The sequence below is a fragment of the Sander lucioperca genome, chromosome 22, assembly GCF_008315115.2.
Source record: "Sander lucioperca isolate FBNREF2018 chromosome 22, SLUC_FBN_1.2, whole genome shotgun sequence".
Taxonomy (NCBI): domain Eukaryota; kingdom Metazoa; phylum Chordata; class Actinopteri; order Perciformes; family Percidae; genus Sander; species Sander lucioperca.
The window spans coordinates 21,309,428-21,328,669 of NC_050194.1; the positions used below are offsets into that span (position 1 = coordinate 21,309,428).

At 39.9% G+C, this 19,242-nt stretch overlaps 1 protein-coding gene and 1 long non-coding RNA gene across 2 annotated transcripts in view; both read right to left on the bottom strand.

Annotated features, from left to right (window-relative positions):
- Window positions 1-19,242, bottom strand: part of LOC116061056 (protoheme IX farnesyltransferase, mitochondrial) — a 36,749-nt gene that overhangs the window by 8,408 nt on the left and 9,099 nt on the right. The window lies entirely within an intron of this gene.
- Window positions 1,715-19,004, bottom strand: LOC116061058. Its single transcript, XR_004107638.2, has 3 exons — window positions 18,994-19,004; window positions 18,784-18,786; window positions 1,715-1,867 (listed from the first exon to the last, which is right to left on the bottom strand). It is a non-coding gene; the product is annotated as an uncharacterized LOC116061058 (long non-coding RNA).

A 19,242-nucleotide genomic window follows, 5' to 3' on the forward strand; every position in this document is an offset into this window, starting at 1 on the left:
CTTTTGGGAGAAAGACCAATCCTCTCAGAGCCAGGGGTCAACAATACTCCAAAATGGCCGCCGAAATGACCGGCCGTTAGGTTGTCATTGTATGTTAACCTGGTTTGCATGAGCCAATAGTGAGCCTCCTCGGGATTCCTGGCCAGAAATTGATCACAGCGACTCAGTACAGCTACAGTTTAGTCAAAATGAAGTTATGCTTCTATTTTGTATTATTTTGAAGACAAAATGTAGAATGAGTAAAAAGAGAAACAGAGCCTTTGATGGTCATGTCTACAACAGTTAGAAAAGTTTGGCTCCAGTTACTACTGAAATTGCAGTGGCACTAAAACCCTTCAAGCAACCATGTATAAGCGCTCTCCATATACGCTCCAAAGAAAATCTCCTGCTTCCCTTTTCAGTCTTTGGTTTAGTTGTAGTGGAGCACTAGCTAGCCAGGTCTGACTGGACTTGGCCAGGCTAATGGACAGCTGTGTATGCGCCTGTGGGACCCAAGGCCCAGGCTGAGGTGTTAATTCTATTTCCTGGGTCAGGAAATGCGTCAGGAGGTCAGGGGCCGCATGAGAGAGAAATGCACTTTGTGGCCAGGCCAGAGCAGAGCAGAGCAGTGCTGAACCAGGCTTCGGGCAGGCCCAGGGCCAAGCTCACTGCAACACTGCTCACATAAAAAGGATCCACTTAGTTTCCAATAACATCATCCCACATGTAGTAAAAGAAAATGAAAAAAAGACACTGATACTGTGCATAGCAGTGCTCTGTGCATTGTGCCCCCACAGGCATACTGTATAATGCACCTGTACAGTAAATAAAAGAAATAAAGAACTTTCCAGAGTAAGAACAGTATCTAAAATACAAGATCTACAGTGTTGCAATTGTTTGGATGAACCTGTCGTGTGTGTATGCGGATGATTTTGTGTGAATGTCAAAGCCACTCAGTCCACCCCACTGCGTGCGCTGTTGTCATTTCACAGTTTGTCCAGTTGTGCTCTCGTTCTTCCCTCTCTGCCTTTTAAGTCAGAGTGCCTCATCTGGTTCGCATCAGTGGCCCTCTCAGCCCATGTCATTATTTCCGCCCAACGCTGCCATGTGTTACAGTCAGGGCATTAAAATAATTGGGCCGTTTTTGTGCTTGCACGTGTGTTGCTACAGGTAGGTCTAAATGATTGGTTCAGAGTGCATCCGTTTAAAATGGACAGGTCTTTACCTGCATTGAGTCCAAGAAGAAATTACATTTTTTTCCCACTCTGTTATAGTTTTTACACACATTATACACAGGCCCGAAATACACACACGTGCCCAAGACCTATACGTGCACTAATGGAGAGATGTCAGAGTGAGGGGGCTGCCCATGGACAGGAGCCCTAAGCAGTTGGGGGTTTGGTGCCTTGCTCAGGAGGTGAACTGGCACCTCTCCAGCTACCAGTCCACACTCCGTACGGGGACTTGTCCCTACGGACTGAGCTACTGCCACCGCCCAAAGGACAAAGGGACAACTTGACTGTGTAATTAGCCGGCATAACATTCAGTGGTTATAGCATTTAGCAACAAGCTCAATCTCCAGTAGGGCACTTCTGACTAAATGCTAATAAGCCTTTTATCAATTGTTATAACAAATTAGGCCTACTCCCGAAATACTCACTCAATTAACATAAATTATAGATACAAGTTGAATAGAATATTGTTAATAATGCTGTTATTAAGTAAATAAGTGTTTCTGTTACTATTTAGAGGCCCATATAAATGAATGAATGAATGGTTTATTTTCGGGTCTGGCCGCTTACATGGCCCATCCATTATAGGATTATTCAGACACATTTTAAATAAACACTTTCCTAGTGCTGACACAAAATAAGTACATAAATACAATCTGTAAAGGCCTTCATTTTTATTAATAAATAAAATAAAAAAGTAACAACCTCTCTTAATCAGTGTTTTTTACCTTTATACTACAGATGCCTACACCTATCAAAGGCCTACAATAATAATATAATTATACGTTTTTTTTTTTTTTTTTTTTAAATAATATGCTGTATTGTGTCCTGCAGTAATTTGAATAATATCTGTAAAGAGGATCGTCAGTGGGGCTTGTTGTGGCAGGAAGGTCTGGACAAGATTTCTTCAGCCTCTCTCGAGCTCCAACATGAACAGTTTACTTATGTTCAAATTCAGTTTTTATTGTGATGACATGTGCACAATGCCTCTGGCAACAGACATTTGTTTGATTATTTTGAACCCAATATGCCTCTGCTCTGATCGCTCACTGACACACCTTGACATATCTGATTGCCGGCTACTGTTTATTTTGTGAGCTCTGCAGTTCACTCATGATTCACTTACTGAGCAGTGGAGCATAATAGGACATTTTTGATAGGTGGCGTACGTTTAACAAACAAAGATCCAAAATTGATCAGGCTTCAGATCACAGATGGTTACATCAAAAACTGCCTGGAACAATACCGACGCCAACCCTATAGAACAGCTCGAGACATCTATAAAGAAGCAGCTGGTGAACTGAACCGGAAGTTATGGAGAGTCTGGCTGCTGCTATCAATTATGAACACAAACACATATACACACTAAAAACCCATAACTGTAGGGACAATTATCCGCCAGATGAGAACGGAAAACAGGCGAGACCAAAGTGAGAAGCAAAGAAGAGGGGGTGTACAGTTGCCGGATCCTCCGAGCTATCAAAGACGGAACGTGATCCATTGCTAACCACCAGGGCTCAATTGATAACAGGCTACAGGCAGGCATTTCCTATTCTTGTGTAGAAGCTACGGAAGACAACTTAGCTTTGTATCATGATATGATTGATGCAACACATTAGCAGTAAGAGTTTAAGGGCTGCGTAGTTTTGACAAAGTGTGTAAAATGTTTAATTTCACTCAGTGGATATCGAGAAGTTGGCCTATATAACCACTAACCGTTGGAAAGAATAAACAAAGCTGAAAAATTGACAACCTTATAATTTGATTTTGCAGCAGCCACTCCTTGTGCTCTCCATGAGTTAAGTGTTGCCTTACCAACGCTACACCTCCTATCTGCCTGCTAAAACAATAGGAAGTGCAGTGAAGGTGGGAGAGGAGCGATACAGTAACTACACACCGTGCGTTTACTGTGTTTACTCGAGAGGCAAGAGTATGCCTAAACACAGGCACAAGAATACACACAGCTGAGCAGCTGTATGGCTTTGGCTCACAGGAACATCAGCTGGCCTAAACAGCATGTCTCTCTCGATCTGCCGAGGGAAACCCAGGTGCACGGGCTGAACCCAACAATAAGACCATGTCATCACTTGTCAGAATGTCACCTGTTTGCACACTGGAGTTGAATGGCAGACTCAAACATCCACTGGGGCAAGGGTGAGGGTGGTGCTCCGATGCATGCGAGCCAAGTCTGCTTAAAAAAGCACGAGAGCTCTCAAAGCCCCCTTCAACACCAACTGTGAACTGTCTCTGATCAACCACTTGACAAACAAGCAGCCAAAGATTTACATAGATTAAGCTTTCCTCAGAAGTCAATTCAATGGTTCTGGCAGACATTCACAATGTTTTGAAGTCAAATGAAAGAAAAGAAACCAAACAGACAAGGCATGCAGCCTGACTAGTCACAACACAAAAATGCTGGAATGGCAGTTTAAGGTTATTTCAAGGTGTTTTTTACGTTAGAAGTGGGACTGCTGTTCTGTCACAGATATGCTACTGATGTCTCTTGAGTCAAATGAATAGTCTTGGAGCTATGTGAGCAATGCTGTGATTTTACACTGCTTCCCTGAAGAACCTGTTAAACACTTCCAAAGTACTTATTAAACTGTTAGCAAGAGCCTGCATGCGTGTCTGTGTAGAAAAAAAGTCAGAAAATATAGACGTGATGATGAAAGGGCAATAAGAGAAGACGATGACGAAGCAGAATGATGAACTTAAGGAGGAGGTTAAAAAAATAAAGTATAGAGAAAGAAGGAAGGTTGAACGCAGACACTGAGCAAACAATGTGCATTGTAATTAGGGATGGGTGGTTTATAACTGGTATAGATAGTAAGATAGAAACTGTTAGAGATGTGTGCCATGATCTAGATTCAGCTATACGTGGGCAGGTACAGAATGGATTTTAACTGGCACATTACATAAAATGCACAATGTGCACAAATTACTGCATGTTAACCTGTGCAACTAATAGTGTAGGCTTCCCTTTAATTCTAAAATCAAAAAGATGAAATGATGCAGGCAGGACCAAATGATAACGAAAAAAAGTTTGGTTGTAAAAAGTCTGAATACAAAATACATAAATGGGACTTATACAGAAAAACCACTAGAAACTGGATTTTGGTAATAAAGTGTTTAGGAAAAAAGTGCAGAGGATATCTCCATCACTTCATTTATGTCACTGAGAAAATAGCAATATTTAGTTCACACTATCTGGAGTGGAGGTGAAAGATAAAAACAAGAGATGTGCGTCGGTGTCTGGCATGCTGCATATGGACAGCTGGCAGATGTTTCTGGGGTTGCTCGCCCTCTGCGATCCTTTGATGTGATATCAGCTGGTATGATTAGACATGAAAAGCGAACTGTTTGCACTGTTCAATTCATGAACATCACATAACCTATGAGAAAGACATCCTTTCACAAATGAATAATCTACGTATCCATGTCTGCAGACCCTCATGAGACATTTTGCTTCAGACTTTCAAAACCATGTACCTAGCATAGTTGAAACTACCCGTATTTCTAAATGCCAGAACTGCACTATCCTGCTGCTATATACTAAGTAGACCAAGTTCTCTCAAGGCACCACTGGAGAGACTGCGGTACTCTGTCTGGCCAAAGAGTGGATCAAGTCTCCCTTTCAGCTGAACCCACACCTCTTCTCCCTGTCTTTACAGTGGTCTGTGTAGAGCTGTTGGCAGCACTCCAGCTGGCACAGCCTCTCTCTTGATTGATGGCCTGAGTGTGGGACAGTGAAGTGCTAAACTGTCCTTATGTTAATCAGCCAATTAATGCTGAGCAGAGCCACACTGCCTTTGCCCTAATAATCAGTCCCTTTGCCTGAAGGTATGGGCAGAATCTGGGAAAGCGTATTGCAGGGCAGAGGGATGCTATACTGTCACTGCCTGGGCCACGAAGACAGAACAGAGGATTATTCTTACATGCTGCTTTCACCCAAACTCATCTGGTCAAATTATGCTTTGACAGCTGCTGCTTTGCCTCCATAAACAACATAAAGAAAGGATTTTGGTGTGCAACTTAAGATAAATGAGGGTTGTCTATTTCTGTTGTGCGTAAAGGCCCATCTGAAGCCGCTAACATAGGGGGCCTGGGGGAATATGTTTAGAAGTGATGCCTTGTGTGTCGGACCACATCACCATTTTCATCAATAACGCTGCGTCGCACCTAGGTCACAGTGCCTCCTAGTGTGAGGGAGGACTCGGGTTACAAGCCAAACTCTTGGTGGATGCCAGTGAGGACGGCAGTAAATCTTTAGATCAAGAGACCCTCTCTAATAGAAGGGATTTTTCATTACAGGGTATGTTTGCTTAAAGTCACAGAAAGAGCACCTACCACTTAAGACCCCAGACCTTGAATTCATAAATTTGCCACTGTAGTCAAAATATACATCACACCATAGGAATGTGACATAATATAGAATCTTTGGACTTGGAGCCAAATCCTTTAGTGAAATGGGTTTCAGTATTAATCTTCATTTGTAGAAAGTGGTTTGGTAGCATTTGCCACTGAACTAGTGGGTCATGCTGGCTAGCACATACATTTTCACTCAACTGTAAACATAACTGTGCAAACAAGACAAATTCCTTAGTTGGAGTGCTGGCAAGCCATATCTCTAGTCTGAGCCTGATAAGTTAACATTCTAACTAATGAGGGCCTTTCACTCCAGCTCCTGATTACAGTTAACTTTGCACACACTTGACTGCTTTCTACTCAGTCTCACATACTGTGGGAAAACAGATATAACAGGATATCAGGGAAAGGTCAATACAAAGAACTAGGCTGTGTGGTCACTTGTTTAAAGAGAAATAAACAGTCCTTTCCGCCATCAGTGGGCATTTGCAAAAAACTGAGGGTGTGACTGACATGACATGCAGTTTGAAAGGCTCTCAACAGTTTGGGTGCCGTCGGAAAAGAGGCATGTGCATGACCGTGTGTATGTTTGAGAGAATGTGAGTGTTTAGATTTTTGGTCTGCAGCTGTGTCTGACCACAAGGAGACTGGAATGGGTGTGAATGTGTGTGTGTTGTCTTTAATACTGCTCTGATATCTTGAAGAAAAGCACCCTTTGGAAATTAGAAGTGATAAGGTGTGGACACGTATGAAGGCCCTCACTGTTCTCTCAAACATGACAGCAGCCATCAGCACCTCTGGCAGATTTGTATTTGTGGCAGTGACCTATGGCAAAATCCAACCATTCATCTAGACGGGTTCATTCAACAAGCCTTTCAAATCAAAATGATGAGGATCTCAGAAGAAGACACATAGTGAGGTCTAGTTTTCTGTGTACAGACAGTGTTTTTTTTTCACTAAGCCACAGCATTACCTTTTAAGGATATCACATTTTATTTTTGAATGAACGGTCAACTACCTATTAATAAAAGTCAACTTGGCAGGAAAAGAAACAAACTTTTAATAGGCTACATTGTTAGGAATACCACAAGATGCCAGTCATGCCACGCTCCGTAAAGAGTAGAGTAGCAAAGGGTCAGTTCATTTCCAGAAATTTTCCAAAGGAAGTTAAGCTCGGAAATTTTAGGATTTTTTTTTCACAGTTTCAATATAATTTTTTTTTACCTTTTATTAAGTTTTTTTTTTTTTTTTAAACCTATTTGGAGGGAAAATGTATATCAAAAGCAGTAAAACATAATCCATCTCATTCCACCATAATGAGAAACACATCCTTTCTATTAGTTTGCCATACTGTAAGCAAATCAAAAACAAAACTAATTATTCAGTTTTCGGTTTGTTCTTTTACTGATTTTTTATCTCTGGCTTGTGGCAAGCACTCTAGCACGCTGGGACATGGGTCACAGACCTCGTATTGCCTGCTTTTCCTCACAGGTAATGTTTCTGAAAATATCCTGCAGGTCCAACAAAACAAACACAAAGTGACACAGGCTTTACATTGTTCAATCAGCATCTTTGTTCTCCTTCCCTTTCTCCTCGCCAGCATGCTCTGTAAACTAGACTTCTGATAACACACATGCAGCTCAGGTTGGTGTGCTGCACAACAGTTTGGTTCAGGGACAAGGCCAGGGAAAGACTGGAAAGATATTAGCATTCTCCCTATAATGTAATATGCGAAAGTAGATTTGCTGGCTTTGTCTCTTCAGTCTCTGCAGCGAAGTAAAACTGCTAACAAACTGACTTCACATCCCACCCAGCTTTACAACCACCTCCTTCTTGATCCAAATAGGAAAAGACAAAAAGAGCACATGGCAAACATCAAGGTTCTACTCTGAACTGGTCTCAAGAAGCAGGGGAGTACTCTTTAAACCATCACATTGGGCTGGTGTTAAATAAAAAAATGCCATCCAACTGTTACATCTCTGATTATAAACTACAAAGAGCTGTGGTTTTCAGCCTATAAAGTCAGTTTAACAACCCCCACCCCAGTTACCTCTTCTTTTATAGTTTCACTTTTTTTGAGTGACAGGAAACAGAATAAGAAAAAGATTGAACTATGTTTATATGGAGGTGGAACATTTGCTGATACATTTAACACAAGGGCACAGACAGTAAACAGTGGCAAAAAGCAGCATGAGTAAATAATTTAGCCATGAGTTTCAATCTTGTTTGCTGGAGCAAATGGGAGGAGACTGTGAACACAGTGTAACAAAGTTCCTGTCAGAGTCTATCCTCCTCTACTGCCAGAGCTTTGACTCATCCTACTTTCTGCCATATTCTCTGTACCCTTCACCTCTCTCACCATCCCCTCAAGTGGAAAGGCAACCAGTTAGCTTCTAAAGGGGTTCTAAAAGTGAGCAGTCAACCATCTGTCCTGTGAATATAACAGAAATTCTTCTTGTCAGGATGTGGCGTGACACAGCTTCCAGTGTGTCTGAATGGGCAAGAGTAAGGGTTGGCACAGTGCCTATCGGTGAGTCGCAATGATGGTCACAAACTGGAGAATGACACTGTTTTAGTCTAGATTATTAACGACAACTGGAGCACAATAGTCAAATCTTCCAAATAAATATCTGGAAATGTTATTTTACAGGTTTATTTAGTTTAAAAAAAAGAATCAACCTGGCTATGGGATCATGTCTGAAAGTTTAAGAAAATGCAACTTGTTCAGATCACAGCATTTGTTTCAGGAGACCAACATTTTGTCAGCCTCCTTAAAGCTATAGTTAAAAGATACAGTTCCTTGTCTACTTTACAGCACACTGTATAAAAGAATGTAACAAAGTCCTAAACAAAGTGATATTTCAAAGTGGTAAAGTGCCATTAAAATTTGTGGGCTGGTGAAATTGGAGCCACTCTTCTCCTACCCACCCTGTCTCTTCATAAGCAATTACTGCAAGAGAAGCATACAGATAAAAGGTCCACTGGCAGGAGAAAGAGCAAACGCACCCAGTACCACTAGCAGTGCACAGACAGCGGAAATGTCTTAATCCCCAGGATCTGGCTAACTGAAACAAAGACTTTCAAAGTAATACACACATGTACGGGTAGAACCACTCATGGGCATACACCCCAATGTCTATCATTGTCAAACTGATTACAGTTGTGTGGGTGTAAAATGAATGGGAACACAGCAGTGGTTACTTCCTTCTACTTGAATAAATGACTGTATAGTGGCATTAATGGTGTTCAGAGTAAAACACGTGTTGTGTTTCAAGGCCTTTTTTGTGTTCATGGCTGGTGTGCTGGAGGCATGTGGGCAGGCAGATAATGCCATAGACTCTATGGCATTATCAATTCAACTAAAACTCATGTTGCACTCATCCTCTATTGCATCATGAGTTTTAGTTGAATTGGACCTGAATAATTATACAAGGTCTCCTTTATCACAATAGCAAAATGTGCTCATGAGGAGGAAAAATAAAATGCCGTTTTAGACACAACTTTGGGAATGTATAAAACACAGCTTTAATGGCAGATCCTTCAAAGCAGAGGTTAGTATACAGCCACACTTGCAATAGATATGTCACTTTTGTTTGTAAGGCTGGCAATGCAGCAATGTTTCTAAAAGATGGCTTAAATGTGAGCCTTGGTAATGAGAGAAAACAGTAATTAGGACATACATCATAGAGGGTAAAGTAATGTTATGCTGTAGACATAAACAAAGAAAGAAAAAGTGTAGTTTTACAATCCCTTTGTGATCGTCAGGTGGGGTTAGCCACAAAACAAAAGGCATTGCCTCATTTTAAGAGTAGACAGGGATAGGTACAGTTAGGCATCAGAACCAGTACCTATATTCAAGCAGCACACATCCAGAGACACACACTTTGGTCTTTCATGTAAACAGTAATCAACAGTTACTACATGACAGAGTCTGCCAGACTGCCATGTCATCATATAGCTGAACATCCTTGTAACTATCTGCAGTGTCTGCTGTGACACAGAGACAGACAAGGGTCCACACCCAACACAGCAGGATGACTTCCTCAGGTGAGACACGAATGGCTGGTGGAGAAGAACAGGTGGACCAACATGCTGACAGAACACATAATGCTACACTGAGGCAGAGACACAAAGGCAGACTTCCTAAGCCTGTTGTGCTATGTAGTGCCATCAACAGTAAAGGCAATGATTCTGTGTTACCTTATTTGACAGAAATCTATGTCCTGTTATTTCTGAAAATTTGATAAACAAAAATGTACATTATGCTGAATGAAATAAAACCCATATAAACAAAACTGGTCAAATAAATCACCAGCCTGACTCTGGAAATAAAACTGAGATTAGCTCTCAAGTTTACGCTCCACTTGGTCAACGGTTGTTTGGTAAATTGCTCTTAAACACATTCACAGAAGATTTGAATTGATGTTTTTATTCTCAATTCTTTTCGTTTTAGTGCTGGTGATTTTCCTTTGGGGCTGGCTAAAACCTCTTTGGGGGGTGCCAACAATTCCTCTATGCAGGAAAAACCCTGCAAATTTAACAGAATGTAAAAATGAAAAAAAAAAACTATGTTGGAAAACAGGGTTGAGTAAAATGGGGGTGGGGGGTGTATAATTTCAGATACATTCTATGCTGAGATTAGAGGATACAGTATTTCAATGAAACAGGTATACTGTATTGGTAGTGCAGTTTGCTTTATCTAATCACCTGGTGTGCACCTGTAACATACACAGTGAAACACACCTGTATCCTGTATGCATATGCATTTAAGGGTAGATAACACAAATATCAGGAGCAGATCCTGGATTTACTAAGGTCCACCGCTAAAAAGCATTAGCAGATATGAGCATGTATATTAAGAGAGAGTTGTGAGAGATAACATACGTTTTGTATTGAACGTTACTATTGAAATGGCAATATAGCCCTCACCTCTGCTTGTAAATGTGACTATTATGAGCAAAACCACCCAAAAGCCATGGTCATACAAAACACAACCTTTTTTGTATGCTAAATATCACCTGGGTATGCTGTGTGATTACATAATGAGGGACTGAGGACCTGGGTGGCACTTAAGATTCAGGAAATTCAGTCTGAATAATAGACATTGGAGACCAGACAAGAACCCTTTTTAAATTTCAAGTAATAAGAGCAGAAGCTGAAAGCACAGAAACAATTTCTCAAACTACAGAGGAGAGAGAAAATACAGTGAGTGTAAATCTAGTGTACATGGTAATGGTGCGATGTCTTCATAAAGCTCTGCCGATACAGAGCACTTTACAATAGTGTAGCAAAAGGAGCTCTGATTTTTCTTTAATAAATGAGGGGAAATGTAATGCATACATATTAAATGCGAGAGAGGCTTCCGGACCCATAGTTATGGAGAGAAAAAGAGTATTCATATCAGTCAAAGTTGTAGCAAATAAACAACCAAACTATACCATTCCTTTTATATGTCAATTTGTCAACATTACAGGACCAGAGGGCTATTTCACAAAACCGGAGAGCGGATTAAGCTGGGATTTCCCAGTAATCCTGGCTCAATTTAGCCTCGACTCGGTTTCACAAAAGCAGAGGCACCTAAGTTACCATCCATGGAGATTTATTCTGTGCAGCTGTACAGCCAGGATTTATTAATCCTGGAGCCTTTTCTGTTCACTCAGCACTGGTTTTACCTTATTGTTATCAGCCTGCATTAAAACACAACAGGTGCTGTTCATTTAAGCACTGTTATTATTTAAAGTTGTGACCACTATTTTTTTTTAGAATTATTCATGTGACATTGTGTCATTGTTACTGTTGTATTCTGTATGAAAACTGCTGTTCACATATTGTTGTCAGAAGTCTGATGAATATATTACGGCTGTTGATGGGATAATTAGGAAAGGATAATGAAGTCTGTTACTAAGGGCAATACATAAAATGCTGTATATGTGTGTTGTGGACCAATGTACCTTAAATTATTTTAGTTGATACATTTTTTTTTTAAATTCTTTATCAATAAAGGATCATGTATGTTCCTCTTCCATGTGCATTGTATTTGGCATTCGTAGCACATAATTTGTGTTGTCCAGTAAACTGGGACTATAATTTGGGAGGATTGTACAATTTTAAGCACTTACTGTATCCTAATTGTACAATCCTCCCAAATTATAGACTTAGTTCACTGGACCAGTAACTATCTAGTGTTGTAGGCTACTGTACATTCATGAAACAACAGGGAGAGGACTTGACCTTATATTTAGCTTGGGGGAAATAACTGATGAATATACTCCGTTACATTCATGTTTACCGTGTGCATGGAATTTATCACTTAATTATCTTTATAGTTTCTAGATTTTAGAGTCCAATTTCTTCAGTGTCTTTCTTTTATATGTTCATATATATGAGGCAGCAAAGCATATAATATGTAAAGAAGGAAACTCGGCCTCTGTGTAAAAAAATGAAATAAAAAATTTAAAAAAACTGAGAAAAAGCGTGGCAGATAATAGCGGACCGACTGAATGATATATCTAAAAATATACATTTACGAACTACTGCTCTTAACTGAAACCATTCAATGAGTAGCTTGTCATTTGCAAAAACAAACAGTTGTACACTTTGCATTAAAAGCGAGCAGTGGAAGTTAATATGACTTAGGTAATTTATATTTTAGCCCATGAGAGAGAGGGAGGAACAGAGTGAAAGAGATATTTAGGCTACGCATCATTTTCTAGCGTTGCAGAAAATTGATCTTCATGGTAAATTTCCTGAGTAACATTATCTTCTGCGTACTTTTAAGGCAAAGAGTACAACGATTAATTTGTGCAAATGATTAGTAACCTAATCCTTAAATGGTATGATTATGACGGTTTCAATTCAGAGCAGTGGTCAGTTAATAATAATTAGGCTACTTACGCATTCAGTCGGTTTGTGATCGTCTGCCACACTTTCTCTTGCTGTTTCATTACAGCGGCCGTGTTTCTTTTTTACAAATGAAGTGTTTCACGTTATCATACTTCCACAAGAAGCTGCTCACTCTGTATAAAGTATGAACAATGCGTATTCTCCATTTTAGGATCAGTAAATCTGTGATCAACCTCACGGTCTGTTAAGGAAAGCCGTGAACGCGTATCTATCCAAATTACTTCATCCTGGCTCGACCTAGTCGCTCCTCCTCAGCCTGGCTTGGCCTTGGTGAAACGCACCAAGCCAGGCTGCACAGATTAGACTAGGTCAAGCCTCACTTTATCGGTTATCCTGGATTTATAAATTCTGCTTTTGTGAAACAGCCCTCAACTGACCACATAAATGTTAATCTGGGTTTAACTAATCTCGACAAAAAGCTTTAACTCTTTCAGCAAAAGGCAAAATGGAAAATGAATTTAACCCTCCGTGTGCCATTACTGTACATATACTGTACAGAGCGTAAAGCCATATAAGACAACCTTGTGATTTTGGGCTAAACAAATAAACTTGATTATTAAACCGAGATTTTAAGAACGTGAGAAACAGTCAAGGCTAGGGGGAAGCCTTGGTGTATGTCGGTAACCATTTTGTTTTCCAGCAGCGATGCCCTTGCCCAAAAAGCTTCTCGTGTGAATCAAATTAGCATTCAGTGTTGGCTCACGGGCACGCCATAAACAGGGCTGCTTTTGTTAATTATCCACGGATCTCAGCATTACAAAGAGTGTTCCTACTTGCCTTTGGCTAAGTTACCTTCAGATAGAGAGGGTAAACTCGAGTTTCAAGCTGGAAAAAAACGGTAAACTGTACACAAATACATAAACGTGACGTCTTAACAAAGTAGATGCCTTAAAAACATGTCTTTTCCTGAATCGACTTTCTTAGCCTTGCCAAAACACACCATTCTCTACTTGTTTATTGTTTAGCTACAGTAAAACCAGAAAAAACTTGTTCAGATCTTTTATTCTCAAGCAAATAGTTTTTTTATGTCTGAAAGAGGTCTAAGATCAAAAGCTTATGATGCATCTAAATAAAGAGCAGAGTTTAGGAGCTATCATTGCATCCACATGTACAATTATATCTCCACCAACTAAACAGAAGAAGGCAGGCCAAAAACAGAAAGCTAAATAACTATTATGTTTAAGCAGAAAAGAGCAGGTCATTTAATAACATTTGTTATTCAGCTCTCTGTCACTGATTTTAATGCAACACTGTACCAAACTACAAAACGCAGTATGTATTCATCTGACTAAAATTAGCATCATATAAAATCTGTAAAGTCATTGCTTTTTCGGCCTATAATACTTTTTACTTTCTTCATGTCATAATGGGTAATTTTGAGCTGCTCAACTAAACCAAAAACATTTGGGCTAAGGCTTGGCAATATTCAGTCATATTACATCCACTCAATAGACATGCAATACTCTGGCCACAGTCTGCTAATGTTCAGCAGTGCAAAGGATTTATGGAAAGCAGAGAGGGCCGCTTCTAAAACTAGTGCATCTTCAGCAACCCATTACCACGGTTTACAATATGCTTCAGTGTGACACTACTGCCAGAGGAACTGTTTGTCCTCTAGACATACAGGGGCCTCTACACTGACTGCCTTCACTCACCGATACCTCCACAATGCACAATGAACGATAGAGGTGCTGACATGCCACTATCTGTTTCAGTGGGAAAATAGGTCCAGGATGGGAAAGGAAACTGAAATTGAGACACTCACAGACAGCACCAACACTGTTACAGAGAGCTCAATAAGCTGCTTTCAGTACAGGTAGTTCAGGCAGTTACTCGAAGACAAATTCTGATTCAGAAGTATGGTCCAAACCTTTTGGCCATATATATTCAGCCTCTACTTTTAACATGCAGAAACTACCGCCACAAGCACTAACAAGAAAGAGAGAAAACAAATACATCAGATGGCATGTTGTAGTTGGTGTAGCAACATTTACTCAGCTTGCATGAGGTCAGCCATTGCCAAATGCAGCGTGAGGTGTAGAAAGGTTCATTGGTGCCAGACAGTGCTAAGGTGGGTGGTTTTTCACCCTCTCTGACTCAAGTCTCAATGGTGTCTGCATTTTGCCTTTTTGGTCACTGAAGCCCATAATCACAGTGTTTTGTGAAAAACTAAAGGCTAATCAGGGAGGTGGAGAGGAGGGGCTCCACCTGCCCATCAGTCAGTCATGTTTATCCCCTCGGGTGACGGCAACTCTATTGTGGTGAGGTGCGTTTGCCCAAACAAGCTGCGGCATTGAAAGCTCAGAGAGACACCCTGCGTGCGAGTAGTACTGCGAGTGTAATCTTCACAAAAGATGAGGCCAGGTTGCGGACAACTGCAATGAGAAGCCCCGTTACTCTTCTTTTGAAGTAAGGACACCCTTTATTTGTAAAGACTTGAGTATTCAAAAAGAATATGTAGTTGAAGTAAAAAAAAATAAATAAAAATATGTCATGTACATATTCATATGTATATTGATACAATATGTGTTGTGTGTGTTGTTACTCTCTAAGACACAAAGCCAAAAGTGAAGACAGTACCAATCGATTTGTTTTGTTATACTGCCTATTTTTATCCTTTATATTAGCTAGAGTTAGCTTACGTGTCCATGGAAGGGGAAGTGTAACATTGAGGCTGGGGGTCATAATCATTTCCTTAGAGTAAATATATATTAACAACTAGAATCTCTGATGCCAGGGTCAGTGGAAGACAACCACTGAAGAAGTGTAACTTCAGAATGATACAGCTACCATTTTAAACATGTGAATAGGGTATGTTATTAGCCATCTTAGCCTTAAAAAAGTAACATTTTATGGCATGTATGGCATAATTATTGGAGTCTTTAAACACTGAGCTTTGGCTCATTTTGAATTGAAGAAAAGTGATTAAAAACTGACAGGGAGAAAGATCTTGCTTTGGCCGTTTCCAGTATTATAAATTCACTCTGTTGGACTCATTACATTTGATAAGGCAGGTTTTATTGACTGCATGAGGTGGGCTGGTATTTTAAGGATTCACATCAGTAGGAAAGCTGTGCCGTGTAAAATCAACACCCTGCAAGTACTTTATTAGACTGCTGCTGTTGCCTGCCAACACTCTTTTATAAATGAATTGCCTCTAGCTTCATGTGAATCTACTTTATTAAGTTTATCCTCCACCTTTAAATGTTTTAAACACTCCACTATGATTGAAATGTACAAAATGTATATGGACAATGCCAACAGCTACATAATAGACAGCTGTTTTTTGAAATCTTTAACTGGATTCAACATTAATATCAGAACCAGGACTTGTATCAATGCCACTTTGGCACTGGTTCTTAATACACTGTTTGTGTAAAGCACAGACTTGGCCAAACTTAACACATTAAAGTTATGTAAGATAATGAATAAAGGTGCCGCTCAACTGCAACACTGGTGCAAAATTCTTTTTAAAAGAAATTTATATTAAAAACACACAATAAAATAAACAATAAAAGACACAAGTGGAAACCAGCGTATCAACATCTTTGTATCTATGCCGAGCTAACCCTTCGCCTGGCAACAGTATTTGCTCCCTCAGGCATTATCTTGGGGGTATATAAAAGGTGGATTTACCCTTCATGACTATCAGAGGAAAGCATCTGTCTCCCGTCGGAGCCTGCAAGAGATCCATTTGTACAGTTTGAAATGGATTGGCACCCTGTGGTTGACAAAGACAAAAGCCTTTAAAGAAATTAACTATTAAACAGGGCTGTCTAGTTAAATATTCATTTTAATCCAGCAACTAAAGAGAGACACCCATCGAGTCCATTTCGTGCCATCTTGCTAGGCAATTAAAAAGGAATTTCCATTCCTTCTCCCAGGCTGAACTAACAGCTTGGTGGAGACCATGAAAACAAAAAACTCAAAACTATCAATGTCAAAGTTCAGCTTGCTCTTTTGTTTTTACTAAGCTGTTGGAAAACACGATCTTAAGAGCAGCATCTGTACTAAGTAAGGGATCTTGTTTTTTTGTTAAAATGCCCATTTGGCTAAGCCTCTGATGTGTTTGACCGTTAACTCTAAAAAGCAAAAACATACAGTAATCCTTTGACAGACAAAACCCTTTTGAACAGTCAATTACAGTACATAGCCAGTGGAACTAATATGACACGCAGTGATACTTTTACAACTCCATCTGTCTTAAGATACTTTTAAAGCTTTCCACGCAAGAAAAACAAATAGAGTACTCCGTCAATATAGTGGTTGTTTTGAAGGTATCCACTGCAATTCATCAAATGGACTCTGGTATGAGAATGGTGGGGGGTAATTCACAAGCAGAATAAAATAAATTGCACAAAAAGGATGGAAATGTCATCATGCTAGAGGTATTCCACCCGCGCCCGTTTGAAACCATATCTCCTGTCACTACATCTCAGCAGGGAACAGACACAAATCCAGCAGTGGAAGGGTTTCATTTTCTTTCAAGAGCACAATGGATGGTGGGGTTTTAGCAGCTATGAGGTCTTGTTACAACTAATGATCTTCTCAAGAGGTACCATGTTACGTGAGGTGCCTTAATCTACAATGAGAGGGCCCCATCCTGGAAAATTGTTGTGGCAGCCTTGACTGTTGGGGCACAGCAATTCTGCAGCCAACCCAGCCTGAGGTGGACTACTACCACCTACTGTGCTGCTGATGGACCGCTATCTACATCTGGACTCTGTCTAAAGCAGTCTAAAACCATATTGGTGTAGTCAAGAAGGCAAGCATCATTGTAGTTGCAGCCCCCATCTTAAAAAGTAAATGGAGTACATAAAAAAAGGCTAAATGGCTAATTATTGACTATAACAGTGGCATACTTTTATAATGAATTCCACTACTTTTCTTGGCAAGAAATTTGTTTAGAAATGTAAGTGAGTAAAAGAAATTTATTTATACAGCGCTTTTCACGGATAAAAATCACAAAGTGTTTTACATACACAACATGCAATATGATACATATTAAAACACAGTGCACAAATAAAATCACAAAGTAATACATAAAAAATTTAATTTAAATAAAGTGCGGACAGGTCAACCAAACGCATGTTTCAAAAAGTAGATCTTTAACTGATTTTCTAATGAGTCAACAGAGACAGCAGATCGCATAGGAGGAGGCAGAGCGTTCCAGAGTCTCTGTGCTACTGACTCAAAAGCTTGATCACCACAGGTCCTAAGCTGGGTGCGAGGAACAGGTAACAAATTTGACATATCAGACCTTAGAGGGCGCGCTGTCAAATAAGTTTCCAGTAGGTCGGTCACATGCTCTGTGTCTTAATGTGAGAATCTTAAATTGATTTCTATATTTGACCTTGTAAGTAGCCTTAGGCTCCCCACAAACCCCCCTAACAGAAGTTGTACACCCGGTCAGCACTCAGGAAAGCCACTATAATCACGCAGGATCCCACCCCCTTCACCAATCCTTTCAGTTCCTGCCATCAGGTCGACGCTATAAAGTCAAGGAAAAACATATGAAAAAATCCTTCATCCCCACCACCATCATCATCACACTGAACAGCCATACATGGAGCAACATCAAACAGCCCAATTCTGGCTTCTTCTTGCACTGTTTTTGCATTTTGCACATTTGTATAGTCAATGTTGTTACACTGTTTCTATATGTATTTTTATGTTCTTATATGTATTTTATGTCATTTGAGCTTGCCCTGTCAAAGACACATTTCTGTCACTCGTGACAGACAGTTTTTCTTGTGGCAGCGTTTTGGATGGATTGAAGGCGATCAAGGGCAGAAAACAGTGAGTTGCAGTAGTCAATGCGGGAAGAGATGAATGCATGTATGAGCATCTCAAGTTTAGCAGTTGAAATTACAGATCTCAATTTGCTACTATTTCTCAGATGGAAAAAACAAGATCGGGTTAGCTGCTTTACATGAGAGTCAAACAATATAGATTTATCAAACATCACCCCAAAATTGTGCAGATTTGAGCAGACAGCAGAGGCAAGAGGCCCAATTTTAAGTAATTTAGGCACTAGAATTGGCTAGGCATCCATTCAGTTTCTATCCCCTGACCAATGGTGCCGTGCTGAACAAGAGCACTCGAGGTCAATGCCTAACCTCAACCATCTGCTACGCAGGGCGTGTCTTGCCAGGGAGAGTAGTGGAATTCATTAAAACGCATACACCCTTTGGTAAATGTAATAGCATTGTAGACATTTATTTTTATCTTAATAAGAAACACGCATACAAATAATCTCAACAAAACGGCCTAAAACAGCATATGCCTGAACAATCTTCCCGACATGCTCACTTTGTGATGCTAAGGAGCATGACAGTGCTTTTAAAACTGAAAGCATGAGCGTCCCCTTGATATAGTGTGTGGTATAGATGGCTATCAATTTTAATCAATTTCCATTATTCTGCTGATTAAAAGCTTCTACACGAAGCTGTACATTTAAATAATTGTCAAAATGGTCATTATAGAACTTTTTTTTAACATGGCTTTGTTGTACTACATAAAGGGGTAACTTGGCTGTCACAGTTTACAGTTATAGAACCCAATTTTAAGCGTTTTAAAAAGGTTAGAAAATAATTTGACATTGGCTGAATCCTTAGAAAATGATTTGGGATTTTTTTCTTAAACTCGATAACTACATTTTTTTTTTTAAAGGTTTAAAAAAAGTAAAATTAAACACGTTTTCATAACGCACACTGATAATTGTCTGCATAACTTATCTTCACGTTCAGTCATGTACCTATAC